The sequence below is a fragment of the Ranitomeya variabilis genome, chromosome 2, assembly GCF_051348905.1.
Source record: "Ranitomeya variabilis isolate aRanVar5 chromosome 2, aRanVar5.hap1, whole genome shotgun sequence".
NCBI classification, from domain to species: domain Eukaryota; kingdom Metazoa; phylum Chordata; class Amphibia; order Anura; family Dendrobatidae; genus Ranitomeya; species Ranitomeya variabilis.
The window spans coordinates 21,054,735-21,067,801 of NC_135233.1; the positions used below are offsets into that span (position 1 = coordinate 21,054,735).

Below are 13,067 nucleotides of genomic sequence, written 5' to 3' on the forward strand. Positions count from 1 at the left end.
ACTGCCCGGCGCCCGCTCCATAATCCCCTTCCCCTCCAGTCACCGCTCACACAGGGTTAATGGCAGCAGTAACGGGCCACGATGTAACGCACTCCATTACCGCTGCTATTAACCCTGTGTGTCCCCAACTATTTACTATTGACGCTGCCTATGCAGAATCAATAGTAAAAATATGTCATGTTAAAAATAATAATAAAAAAAAAAACAAAACCTGCTATACTCACCATCCGCCGCCTTTCTCGCTCCTCGTGACGCTGCGGTGACCGCTCCATGCAAGCGGCAGGTTCCGGTCCCAATGATGGTACGCCAGAAGGACCTTCCATGACATCACGGTCATGTGACCGTGACGTCATCACACTCTGGGACCGGAAGCTGCCGCCTGCACCGCGCACAGGACCAGGACTTCAACGGGCCCTCGGAAGGTGAGTATATGTTTATTTTTTATTTTAACTCTGTATACTATGTGGCTCTGTGCTGTATACTCTGTCGCTGTGCAATATACTACGTGGCTGGGCAATATACTACGTGGCTGGGCAATATACTACGTGGTTGGCCAATATACCACGTGGACATGCATATTCTAGAATACCCAATGCGTTAGAATTGGGCCACCATCTAGTATACTATATAATTGTCTAAGGGTCACTTCCGTCTTTCTGTCGGCAACTTCCGTCACGGAAGTCCCGCGTCGCTGATTGATCTCGCCAGCTGCCTGTCATGGCTGCCACGACCAATCAGCGACGGCCACAGTCCGATTAGTCCCTCCCTATTCCCCTGCAGTCAGTGCCCGGCGCCCGCTCCATACTCCCCACAGTCACCGCTCACACAGGGTTAATGCCAGCGGTAACAGACCACGTTATGCCCCGGGTAACGCATTCCGTTACCGCTGCTATTAACCCTTTGTGACCAACTTTTTTCTATTGATGCTGCCTATGCAGCATCAATAGTAAAAAGATCTAATGTTAAAAATAATAATAAAAAAAAAACTGCTATTCTCACCTTCCATCGTCCGACGATGCGCTTGCGCCTGCCGCCATTTTCCGTTCCCAGAGATGCATTGCGAAATTACCCAGAAGACTTAGCGGTCTCGCAAGACCGCTAAGTCATCTGGGTAATTTCGCAATGCATCCTGGGAACGGAAGATGGCGGCAGCCGCGCGCGCATCGCCAGAGCTTCGCTGGATTCCTGCGGGTGAGTATATCACTATTTTTAATTTTATTTTTTTTTTAACAGGGATATGGAGCCCACACTGCTAAATACTACGTGGGCTGTGTAATATACCGCGTGGCCAGTGTTAGATACTGCGTGGGCTGTGCTATATACTACGTGCCCTGTGTTATATACTGCGTGGCCTGTGCTATATACTACGTCGCCTGTGTGCCTGTGTTATATACTGCGTGGGCTGTGTTATTTAGTACGTGGACTGTGTTATATACTATTTGGGCTGTGTTATATACTGCGTGGCCTGTATTAACGCATCGGCTATTCTACAATATGTATGTATGTATGTATGTATGTTTATAGCTTTGCCGCTTCTCTTCTGTATTGTGCCACTATTTACTTGCACTTTGATGTAATGTACTGGTCATAGTTAATATATCAGTGACTGTATAAGGCTACTTTTACACTAGCGTCGTTTGCAATACGCCGCAATGCGTCGTTCAGGAGAAAAAACGCATCTTGCAAAGTTGCCCGCAGGATGCGTTTCTTCCCCATAGACTGACATTACCGACGCATTACGACGTATTGCCACACATCGCAACTGTCATGCGACGGTTGAGTCGTGTTTTGTCGGACCGCCGGCACAAAAAAAGTTACATGTAACTTTTTTGTGTGCGTTGAGTCCGCCATATTCGACTGTGCATGCGCGGCCGGAACTCAGCCCCTTCCTCCCCGGACATTACAATGGGGCTGCGGAAGCGTTGTAAGGCTGCTTCCGCTGCCCACGTCGGGCATTTATTTCACAGCATGTGTCGGCACGACGCACTGCGACGGGCCCGTACCGACGCTAGTGTGAAAGCAGCCTAAAAGTGTGATGTTTTCCACATCTATAGTTTTTCCTGGAGTTTTTCCTGTATGATCTTCCAAATTGTGATAAGTAATCATTCGTGTGACCAGGAGGCTGGATAGAAGCGGACAGATGTCGGCCGGGGGCTGAGGAGGACGATGAGCTCACACTCACCTGCAGTCCTCCGACATGGACACTGCTTCATTGTTCAGATAAAGTCACTTTATTATTTCTTATCATCACTTACATCATTATTATTATTATTTATTATTATTATTATTATTTATTGTTATAGCGCCATTTATTCCATGGCGCTTTACATGTGAGGAGGGGTATACATAATAAAAACAAGTACAATAATCTTGAACAATACAAGTCATAACTGGTACAGGAGGAGAGAGGACCCTGCCCGCGAAGGCTCACAATCTACAAGGGATGGGTGAGAATACAGTAGGTGAGGATAGAGCTGGTCATGCAGCGGTTTGGTCGATCGGTGGTTACTGCAGGTTGTAGGCTTGCCGGAAGAGGAGGGTCTTCAGGTTCTTTTTGAAGGTTTCGATGGTAGGCGAGAGTCTGATGTGTTGTGGTAGAGGGTTCCAGAGTAGGGGTGATACGCGAGAGAAATCTTGTATACAATTGTGGGAAGAGGAGATAAGAGGGGAGTAGAGAAGGAGATCTTGTGAGGATCGGAGGTTGCGTGTAGGTAAGTACCAGGAGACGAGGTCACAGATGTAAGGAGGAGACAGGTTGTGGATGGCTTTGTACGTCACGGTTAGGATTTTGTAGTGGAGTCTCTGGGCAATGGGGAGCCAGTGAAGGGATTGACAGAGGGGAGAGGCAGGGGAATAGCGGGGGGACAGGTGGATTAGTCGGGCAGCAGAGTTTAGAATAGATTGGAGGGGTGTGAGAGTGTTCGAGGGGAGGCCACAGAGCAGGAGGTTACAGTAGTCAAGGCGAGAGATGATGAGGGCATGGACTAGGGTTTTTGCAGATTCTTGGTTTAGGAATGTACGGGTCCGTGAAATATTTTTGAGTTGAAGGTGGCAGGAAGTGGAAAGGGCTTGGATATGTGGTTTGAAGGAGAGATCAGCATCAAGGATTACCCCGAGGCAGCGAGCTTGTGGGACTGGGGAGAGTGGGCAGCTGTTTACTGTAATGGATAGGTTCGTTGGGGGGGTCGTGTGAGATGGGGGAAAGACGATGAATTCTATTTTGTCCATGTTAAGTTTTAGAAATCTAGCGGAGAAGAAGGATGAAATAGCGGGTAGACATTGTGGGATTCTGGTTAGTAGGGAGGTGATATCTGGTCCAGAGATGTAGATCTGTGTGTCATCAGCATAGAGGTGATACTGAAAGCCATGAGATTCTATGAGCTGTCCCAGGCCAAAGGTGGAAATGGAGAAGAGCAGGGGCCCTAGGACTGAACCTTGCGGGACTCCGACAGATAGGGGGCGAGGTGAGGAGGTGGTGTGTGAGTGGGAGACGCTGAATGTCCGGTCTGTTAGGTATGATGAGATCCAGGATAGGGCCAAGTCTGTGATGCCAAGGAATGAGAGGGTCTGTGATAATAGGGAATGGTCCACTGTGTCAAAGGCAGCCGACAGGTCGAGGAGGAGGAGGACAGAGTAGTGTCGCTTGCTCTTGGCAGTTAAGAGGTCGTTGGTGACCTTAGTTAGGGCACTTTCAGTGGAGTGGTGTGACCGGAAGCCAGATTGTAAGCGGTCAAGGAGGGAGCAAGAAGAGAGATGGGAGGACAGTTCAAGGTAGACGTGTTGTTCCAGTAGTTTTGAGGCATAGGGGAGAAGTGATATAGGGCGATAGCTAGATACAGAGGATGGGTCAAGTGAGGGCTTTTTGAGGATAGGTGTGATGGAGGCATGTTTAAAGCTTGAGGGGAAAACACCAGTTGTTAGTGATAGGTTGATGAGATGGGTTAGGGTTGGGATGAAGATTGTGGTGAGGTTTGGGATGAGGTGGGATGGGAGCGGGTCAAGTGCACAGGTGGTGAGATGCGATCTTGAGAGTAGAGTGGAGAGTCGATCTTCTGTAATGGTGGAGAAGTTGGTTTTGGAGGTGGAGGGCTGGGAAGTCGGGAGGAAGGGCTCTGGGGCTTGTTGACCAAAACTGTCTCTGATGTTATCAATCTTCTGCTTGAAAAATGAGGCAAAGTCTTCAGCAGAGATAAGTGGGGAGGGAGGAGGTGCTGGGGACGGAGGAGAGAATTGAAGGTGATGAATAACTGTTTAGGGTTGTGAGACAGGGAGGATATGAGAGATGAGAAGTAGGTTTGTTTAGCTGTGGCGAGTGAGGTCTTGAAAGTAGTGAGGGACTGTTTGAATGCGATTAAGTGGTCGTTGGAGTGGGATCTTTTCCATCTGCGCTCAGCAGCCCTGGAAGCTCGCCTCAGTTCTTTGGTCAGGCTGGTGTGCCAGGGCTGTCTGTTGATTTTGCGAGCTTTGGTATGTGTAAGTGGGGCAGTAGATTCCAAAGCTACAGCTATTGTGGTGTTATATAGAGCGGCAGCATCATTCGCATTGTGTATGGAACTTATGTCTGTGAGAGGGAGGAGGGATTCCGAGAATGAATGTAGGTCAAGATGTTTAATATTTCTGCGAGGGTGTGAAAGTTTGTGGGGTGGGGATTGTAGACATGGAGTGGAGAGAGATGAGAATGTGAGTAGGTTGTGGTCAGAGAGAGGAATAGGAGAGTTAGAGAAGTTAGATAGGGAGCAGAGGCGGGTGAAGATGAGGTCCAGTGTGTGACCATCTTTGTGAGTGGCTGCAGAAGACCATTGAGTGAGGCCGAAGGAGGAAGTGAGAGATAGAAGTTTAGTGGCAGCTGAGAGGGAAGTGTCAATGGGGATGTTGAAGTCACCCATGATGATAGTGGGGATCATGTCTTATACTCCAGTCACATCCAAAGCTGCATCCACACACAGGCCGGATGAAGTGATATCCTATAATGGATTGTGAGACCCTTCTGCATATTTACCATTCCCAGGTCAAAACTTTTATAAAGTGGGCGTATCGTAGATTTAAATAAAATTTATGATTTGTCAATAAATTGCACAAAAAGTTGCAGCTCCCTCTGCAGTGTGGGTGACATTACATTGGCTGTACATAGGATCACTGTGTCTAGGGCCATGTTCACACCACAATACAAAAACTCCCTGAGAATTGCAACCAGGAAGGTGGGAAGAGTTTTTTTCCTTTTTTTTTTCTCACACCCAAAGACTTGAATGGCCGAGTCTCGTCCAAATCTCTGCTGATCTGCTACAATGTGTCAGTCTGGAGTTTACAGGCAGAGTTTCCCCGAAAGGGTCTTATATTAATTTTTGCTCCAAAAGATGCGTTTTGGGTCCCTTTTTTTTAGTGTGATTGTTTGTATAGCGACACAGACACTATTTAAATGGACTTTTTTTTTATGAACAGTGACTAGGGCTTATTTTTGCAGTAGGGCTTTTACTTCGAGCATCCTCAAAAATCCTGAAAAATCATGCTGGGCAGCTAGGGCTTATATTCGGGGGTAGGTCTTATGTTCAGGGAAACAGGGCATCTAGACTGGATACAATTGTATCTCCAGAACTAGAAATGTGCAGGATGAGTCCAGTGTCACAAAAGCAAAATACACGCTTGTTGTTGTTTATTATTGTTTATTGTTGTACATTATTGTTTGTTGTTGTATATTATTGTTTGTTGTTGTATATTATTGTTTGTTGTTGTTTTATGTTGTTTTTTATTGTTTGTTGTTGTTTGTTGTTGTTTGCTCTGCATGGAATCAAGAGTTTTCTTATTCCATGAGATCAACCAGACAAAACCTGGGAATGGCGACAAACTGACACATAAAAGTGATGATTCTTCGAAGCCTTTACATCATAAAAATGGGTAAAACGTTTTGAAAACGCACAAAAAATTGTGCAAAATTTTAGCAATTTGGGCAATCCTCACACCAGTTTGAATCTGCTCTGTCAAAATGGGCGAAACTGTGGAGGAGCAGGACGCGGTCACAGCCGTCTGTCAAATTCTGCAAACAGCGCCGTCATCTTGTAGGCCAGAGATGCTACTCCAGTCACTGACCAGAAGCGCACACCATTAGAAAAGGCGCCAAATCCATTAAGTGTCGCGCGCCTCCCATTAAATTCGATGCCTCCAACAAGGATGGCGAGGCTCGGGCAACGGCTGCAACAAAGTCTGCTGGAAAGTTCTCGAGTTTGTGATTTGGACACTGATCAAGATTTAATTATATAAAAACGGAAAATCTGGATGATTTGGATAATTCTGGGTGTGCTGATTCCGGGGGGCCGCATTCTTCACCCCAATCAATGGCCACCTGAGTGGTGTCCGTGCTCCCCGCGGGCGCAGACCCCTATAAATACACGGCTCGTTATCCATAGTCCGACCTCCAGGAAACGCTCAAGTGTCTCCAGATGTTGCATCTCCCATTGGCCGGAGAATTGGGGGTTTAATAAGAGAAAGTCTGTGACAGCTGCAGACGTACGAGCGGGGGATGGGGCATGTGGTAGCCATTGCCACCGCGCCGACAGCTCCGGAACACAAGGTTGTGATTACTGGCCCGTTGTGGTTGTGGAAGGGAGAAGACCATCATAGTCCGGAGGACCACGGCCATAGCGGAGCCATCGGCCATAGCGGAGCCATCGGCCATTACTCGTCTCTGCACCGGCGCGGGACACGGCCACCACTCAGCACTAGGCGGCCATTGATTAGGGTGAAGAATGCGGTTACTTGTGCCCCCCGAACCAACACACCCAGAATTATCCCTGGAATTATCCAGGTTTCTGCAATTAAACCTCAATCACTCAATCCCATGACCCTAGTGGCTCCGGCTCCAGGCCAGCCGTGAGTGGCGGCAGCGGTACGACCAGTGGCACATGGTCATCCGGACGCCTGACCACAATGCTGTCCACACCCGATGTTCCCGGCTTCTGTGATCTCTGAATTACAAAAATCCAGATGTGAGAAGTCGCTAATAGATCAGTCTGAGCATGATAGGAGTTGTAGCTTGACAAGCACTTGCATACTGATGGGGAGAATAAATCCACAAGGTGGCGCTGCTGTACACTGTATAGAAGCTGCAGCACTAAATGGCCACACTACAACACCCAGCATGCCACACTGCGGGAAGGCTTAGTTCTGCAACAGCTAATCAGCCAGGATTTGTAGATGCCCTTCCTGTAGGGGGTGCATTACCCTTTCTGTAGCCTACCTGTTTTTTTTTTCTTGTTTTTTTTAAAAAGGGAAATTATGCTCTGGCATTTGAGGATGGGGTCACACATAGGGCCAGCATCAGGGGCAGGCAAAGTGGGCATTTGTCTTGGGCCCCCACACTATGTGCCCCCAACAGTATATGTGCCCAGGCCTGATGTCTGCCTCTCCTCTGCCTTCCTGTTGTCCTGAATCCTTCCTCACACCCGGGCCCTGGAGACCAAGGGCCACAAAAACTCCATTGGGCCTATAGGAAAAGACCAATCCTAAGAAAGACTTGCCATAATTGGGGGCCCCATTGGAGATTTTGCTTTGGGGCCCATGAGCTTCAGGTTATGGGCAGAACACAGGAGGGTAACGGGCCTGGCGGGGCATGGCGGGGCCTGGAGGGGTTTGTCCACAGGTGACAGTTTGGGGCTACGCTCGCTTGGTGATGCATCTTCCTTATAGAAACCTTATACCCCAGTTGGTACCTTCCTGACTTTACCTGCGGTGGCCGGGTCCTGCCCTGCGGTGGCCGGGTCCTGCCATGCGGCGGCCGGGTCCTGCCCTGCGGTGGCCGGGTCCTGCCCTGCGGTGGCCGGGTCCTGCCCTGCGGTGGCGGCTGCTCTGTGATGTGCGGGTCCTATATGGACGCCATCGCGTTACATTTCACTCACATCACTGGACACAGTCCGGAATTTGCCAAAAAATGGGCGCTCCCTTCTAGTATGGGGAGTTCTTGGGGTCGGCAACTAAATATTCCATTTTTACCAACCCAGATGTTAAGTCTATTTTTTCAGGCTCTGCCCCTATATGAGCCAAGTATAACACTATATGGCACTACGTGGTCACAATACACTGCCAGCACTGGGCAGTCCGGCTCCAATCTCACATATTTCCCTTGTCCTTGTACCTTTCCCCTTTTTTCGCTCGTCCTGACACCAAAGACACAATGTCTTGTGTTATTGTCTCATATTTCCTACCGGAAGGGCCTATAACAAGTCTGTGTAGCACAGAGAGGGAGTCTCCTGTACAGCAATACATTGTAGTGGTCACTCAGAGAGACATATGAATGGTTGCTAGGCAACACAACACAACATTCCGTACAGAACTCGCTGCCATGCAGCAGGAATAAGTGCAATTCTTTGGGGGGCCAAGCAATGCCTCACTATACCGGGCGAGCAATGTAAAACCCGTCTGGGGGTAAACGAGACCCTCAGCCCCCAGGGGCTTCCACCCCATTACTACAGCTCTGGGTTTCTGAATTAAACCTCTGCAGGTTCTGGTGATGCTTGAAACCTGCTGGCGGCACGGGGCAGAGATCTACATTATGTAACCTGCAATAAATTTGTTAGTGTTTTCGGGCCAGCTGGCTCCGCCGCGGGATTACTGCAAGAGCAAGGCAGGCAGCGACAAGGGGACCTCACTGGGATGGCATTGAAGGGGTTAATAAGATATTACGGGTGGAATTAGTTGATGTATCAGCCTGGGAAAACATTAAATGGAACGCACGGGACTAGAAAAGCATGGCTGCTTTCTACAAGAAATAGCGCCACGCTTGTCCAAAGGCGGTGTCCGGTACTGCAGCTCACTTCAGTGGAGCAGAGATGACTATGAACATGTCTGACAGCCTCTGTCCTGCTATCCCTCACTATTCGGCAAATTGGGATGTTCACCCGCCACAGGAAATTAATGTCACCCACACACCTATTTAAAGGGATGGTTCCGGATTTTTAGGCTGGGTTTGCGGGTTGTGTCTTTAATGATAGCATTCTCTGTAATCATGGGGGATGTGAAGCGTTTTTGATGGGACATTCTGAAATAAAAGCAATTTTGCTGTGTCTATAGAAAATTGTGAAAGATTAGGTTTTATATGTGAACCTGACCTAAAAAGAATTGGTAATAGCAGGAAAGTTACCAATACTTTGTCACTTCCCGGAAGCAGCAGTGCTGGTGTTCCAGCGGTCCCCAAACATTTTCTGTCACATAGGGAGAGATGATGTAGTACTGATACATCTGAGATGGCCTCTGGGTTGAAAGGAGCCTGGGGTCAAGGGTATTTACTGCTTAAAGGGGACTGGTCACTTTCCTTAAATATGTACATTTTTCCTTTAGTGTAAAAGCCACTGTTCTCCTGATTCCGGCGATGTTTTTCTTTTGTTTCTGCTCCTCTCCCTTCCTAAGATATGGCCTCCTCTTCCCTGCACATACATCAAGCCTGGTTGGCTAAATGGGCGTGGCCATGAAGACCACTCCCACAGGGAAGAGTCGAGGATGACGCCCATTTGAGAACGAGGGTAAATTTATATACAGGGAAGATGAGGCCGTATCTCATGAACAGATAGGTGCAGGAACAAAAGAAAAACATCGCCGGATTCAGGAGAACAGCGGCATTTACACGGAGTAGAAACATTACATATTTATGGCAAGTGACAAGTTCCCTTTAAGAGAGTCTAGTGTGGGGGCTGCATTACTTCAGGGGATCTAGAGATTTCCATTTATTTAGAATTCTTTGAATCTGTTTATGTTTGAGAGGATCTCCCTAATTTCCCTGACAGCTATGCCATAAGCATCACCCACGAGATTCCATCCAGTCCTTGACAGAGAAGAAACCATAGAAATGTAGGACCTAGTGTCTTATACTGTAACAATGAACCATCACGTAGGACGAGGAGCGGCTATGTCCTCCTTCATGCATGTTACTATTGCATCTCTCCAGAACTGGCTTTTCATCTCGTTAAAGGGGACAACAATTATCCCTTATCCACAGGGACCCCCACCTTTCACAACAGTAGGAGTCATTAGTGCACGAGCATGACCACCACTTCAGTCACTGTCTACGGGAGCGAAGCGGTGCTCCTGCATCCACGGTAACACTAGTTCACAGCACCGCTCTATGCACACGAAGCTGGGGGGTCTCAGTGGTCGGACCCCCACATATCATACATTTATGACCTATTTTTTGAATAGATGATAACTGGTGATGATGGTCTTTCATGTAACAGCCCCTGCCCCTGCGGGGGACTGATCCGTCTCATGATGGGCACGGCGGAACCCCTAGTCTATAATGGTATCCGGCGTTTTATCAAGAAAAAAATAGCGCATGACATCACATGACGGCCCAATTTTACTTACTCTTCAGAAATTGGGGAACTGTAAGTCCCAGCATACGCCATGAGCTGGAGCCATCACCAACCCTGGGCCTGATGACTCCATTCATAGTCAGGAGCCATTCTGCTGTAATGAGGGGCCGACCTCCACATGGTGCCCCCCGAGCTCCCAGCTGCCGGGGGGCGCACATACAATCTGCATTTCAGGGGAGGTTTGCAGGAGCCGAATTCTCAGAATTGGATGGAACAGCCGCGGGGATCGGGCGCTTCACTATTTTCTGCTTGAAAGCGTTTACAAAAGCCGTGCTGAATATTTAATAGGCCTCACACCCAGGATCTGCCGCCTGCGCCCGTCACCTAGTGTGACCTGCTGTCTGACAACAGCACTCACCCAGGGGGACGCGGGCCAAGACCAGCGTGTGCCCACCGACAGACACCAGGCACATCCTTAAAGGAACTGTCCATCGTATAATTAAAAGTTCTGCAACTTTCTAAAATACTTTGTGTCCAATTTCCTCATTATTTCTGGTATTTCTGCCGCTGTCCAGAGTCGCAGTGTCCCCTCCTCCCTTCTGATTCTTCCTCCTCACCTTCAAGCAGATATCACTTTTTTTTAAATTCCTCAGCCAATACAGTTATATTGCTGCCTGGATTTTGTGGTACAAATTTGGTTTTTATCTATTGTTTGGGAAATGGTTGGCCGGGAGGATAGGAATATATATATATATATATTTATATGCAATCACTTGTCCAGTCCCCTGTTATATTTAGTTCATCGTAGAGCCTCCTATGAAGCCCAGCCACATGTGTGCAACAATGGGGGTCTTTAGCAGGTACATAAACAGGAGAAACTCCAGCTCAACTGACTTGTGAAGAAACGTTTCTATTTATTCACCCCATAGGCCTCCATGTTAGTATAATGCACAGCCCATTGTCATTCATAAAGGTTAATGCACAGCCCATAATCCTCCATATAGTATAATGCACAACCCATAGTCATCCATATAGTATAATGCACAACCCATAGTCATCCGTATAGTATAATGCACAACCCATAGTCCTCCATATAGTATAATGCACAGCCCATTGTCTTCCATATTATTATAATACACAGCCATAGTCCTCCATATAGTATAATGCACAACCCATAGTCATCCATATAGTATAATGCACAGCCCATAGTCATCCATATAGTATAATGCACAGCTCACTGTCCTCCATATTATTACAATACACAGCCATAGTCATCCATGTAGTATAATGCACAGCCCATAGTCCTCCATATAGTATAATGCACAACCCGTAGTCCTCCATATAGTATAATGCACAACCCATAGTCATCCATATAGTATAATGCACAGCCCATTGTCCTCCATATTATTATAATACACAGCCATAGTCATCCATATAGTATAATGCACAGCCCATAGTCCTCCATGTTAGTATAATTCACAGCCCATATCCTCCATAAAGTATAATGCACAGCCCATATCCTCCATATAGTATAATGCATAGCCCATATCCTCATTATAGTATAAGGCATACCCGAATATCGTCCATATCGCATAATACACAGCCCACATCCTCCATATAGTATAATGCACTCCCCATAGGCCTCCATATAGTATAATGTACAGACCATAGTCATCCATATTAGTATAATGCACAGCCCATAATCATCCATAAAGTATAGTGCACAGACCATAGTCCTCCATATCGTATAATATACAACCCACATCCTCCATATAGTATAATGCACTCCCCACAGGCCTCCATATAGTATAATTTTCAGACCATAGTCATCCACGTTAGTATAATGCACAGCCCATAATCATCCATAAAGTATAATGCACAGACCATAGTCCTCCATATCATATAATATACAGCCCACATCCTCCACATAGTATAATGCATTCCCCATAGGCCTCCATATAGTATAATGTACAGACCATAGTCATCCATAAAGTATAATGCACAGACCATAGTCCTCCATATTAGTATAATACACAGCCACACGCAGTGTGTACATGTGCCTAGATGTGCAGGTCACAAGTTGAGGGTGGGCCCCTCAGGCGTTGTGGGCCCCGGCATTTGCCTTGTTGCTGTCAGTGGATAGACACATTCATAGTTTTATATTAGGAGCCGGTAGAACCTGGGGTTTTCCAAATGTGCATTTTACTATAATATATCAGTGCAAGCAAGACAAGCGTTATTATAAGGGGAGCAAAGGATGCACCTGGCACTCAGGAACCTGAGGGGCCCAAAAGGCCCTTCTGCCTCCTTCAAAGAGTCCAGTGCTATAAATGATGTTGAAGTCACCATTACAGACTTTGCATTGGGTCCTAGAAACCCCAAATTACTCTCTGGGTTACAGAAAATTAGTTGTAACTATGTTCTGACGCACTGACAGCAAGCAGAGATCTTTAAAATGGTGAAGAATTGAATGTATTAGGCTTTTATCACAGACTTATAGGCCACACCAAAGTCTTAAAGGATAAGAAAAACATGACAGGTTTATTTATTTTTTAGAAAAATAGCACCACCTCTATCCACAGGCTGTGCCTGGTATTGCAGCTCAGTGCCATTCACTTCAACGGGGCTAATCTGCAATACCAGACACAACCTGTGGACAGGACTGGCGCAGTGTGTGATATAAAGCAGAGGAGTTATTCCTAATCCTAAAGAACCCCATTAATCTCCATACAATTCCTCCCAATCTGTCCAGTCTTATAATACAACATCCCA

At 47.1% G+C, this 13,067-nt stretch overlaps 1 long non-coding RNA gene across 1 annotated transcript in view; it reads right to left on the minus strand.

Annotated features, from left to right (window-relative positions):
• Nucleotides 1–9,192, minus strand: part of LOC143809029 (uncharacterized) — a 42,498-nt gene extending 33,306 nt beyond the window's left edge. Inside the window, exon 1 of the long non-coding RNA XR_013222033.1 lies at nt 7,718–9,192. This is a non-coding gene — a long non-coding RNA (uncharacterized LOC143809029). The remainder of the gene's footprint in view (nt 1–7,717) is intronic.
• Between the last annotated feature and the right edge of the window lie 3,875 nt (nt 9,193–13,067).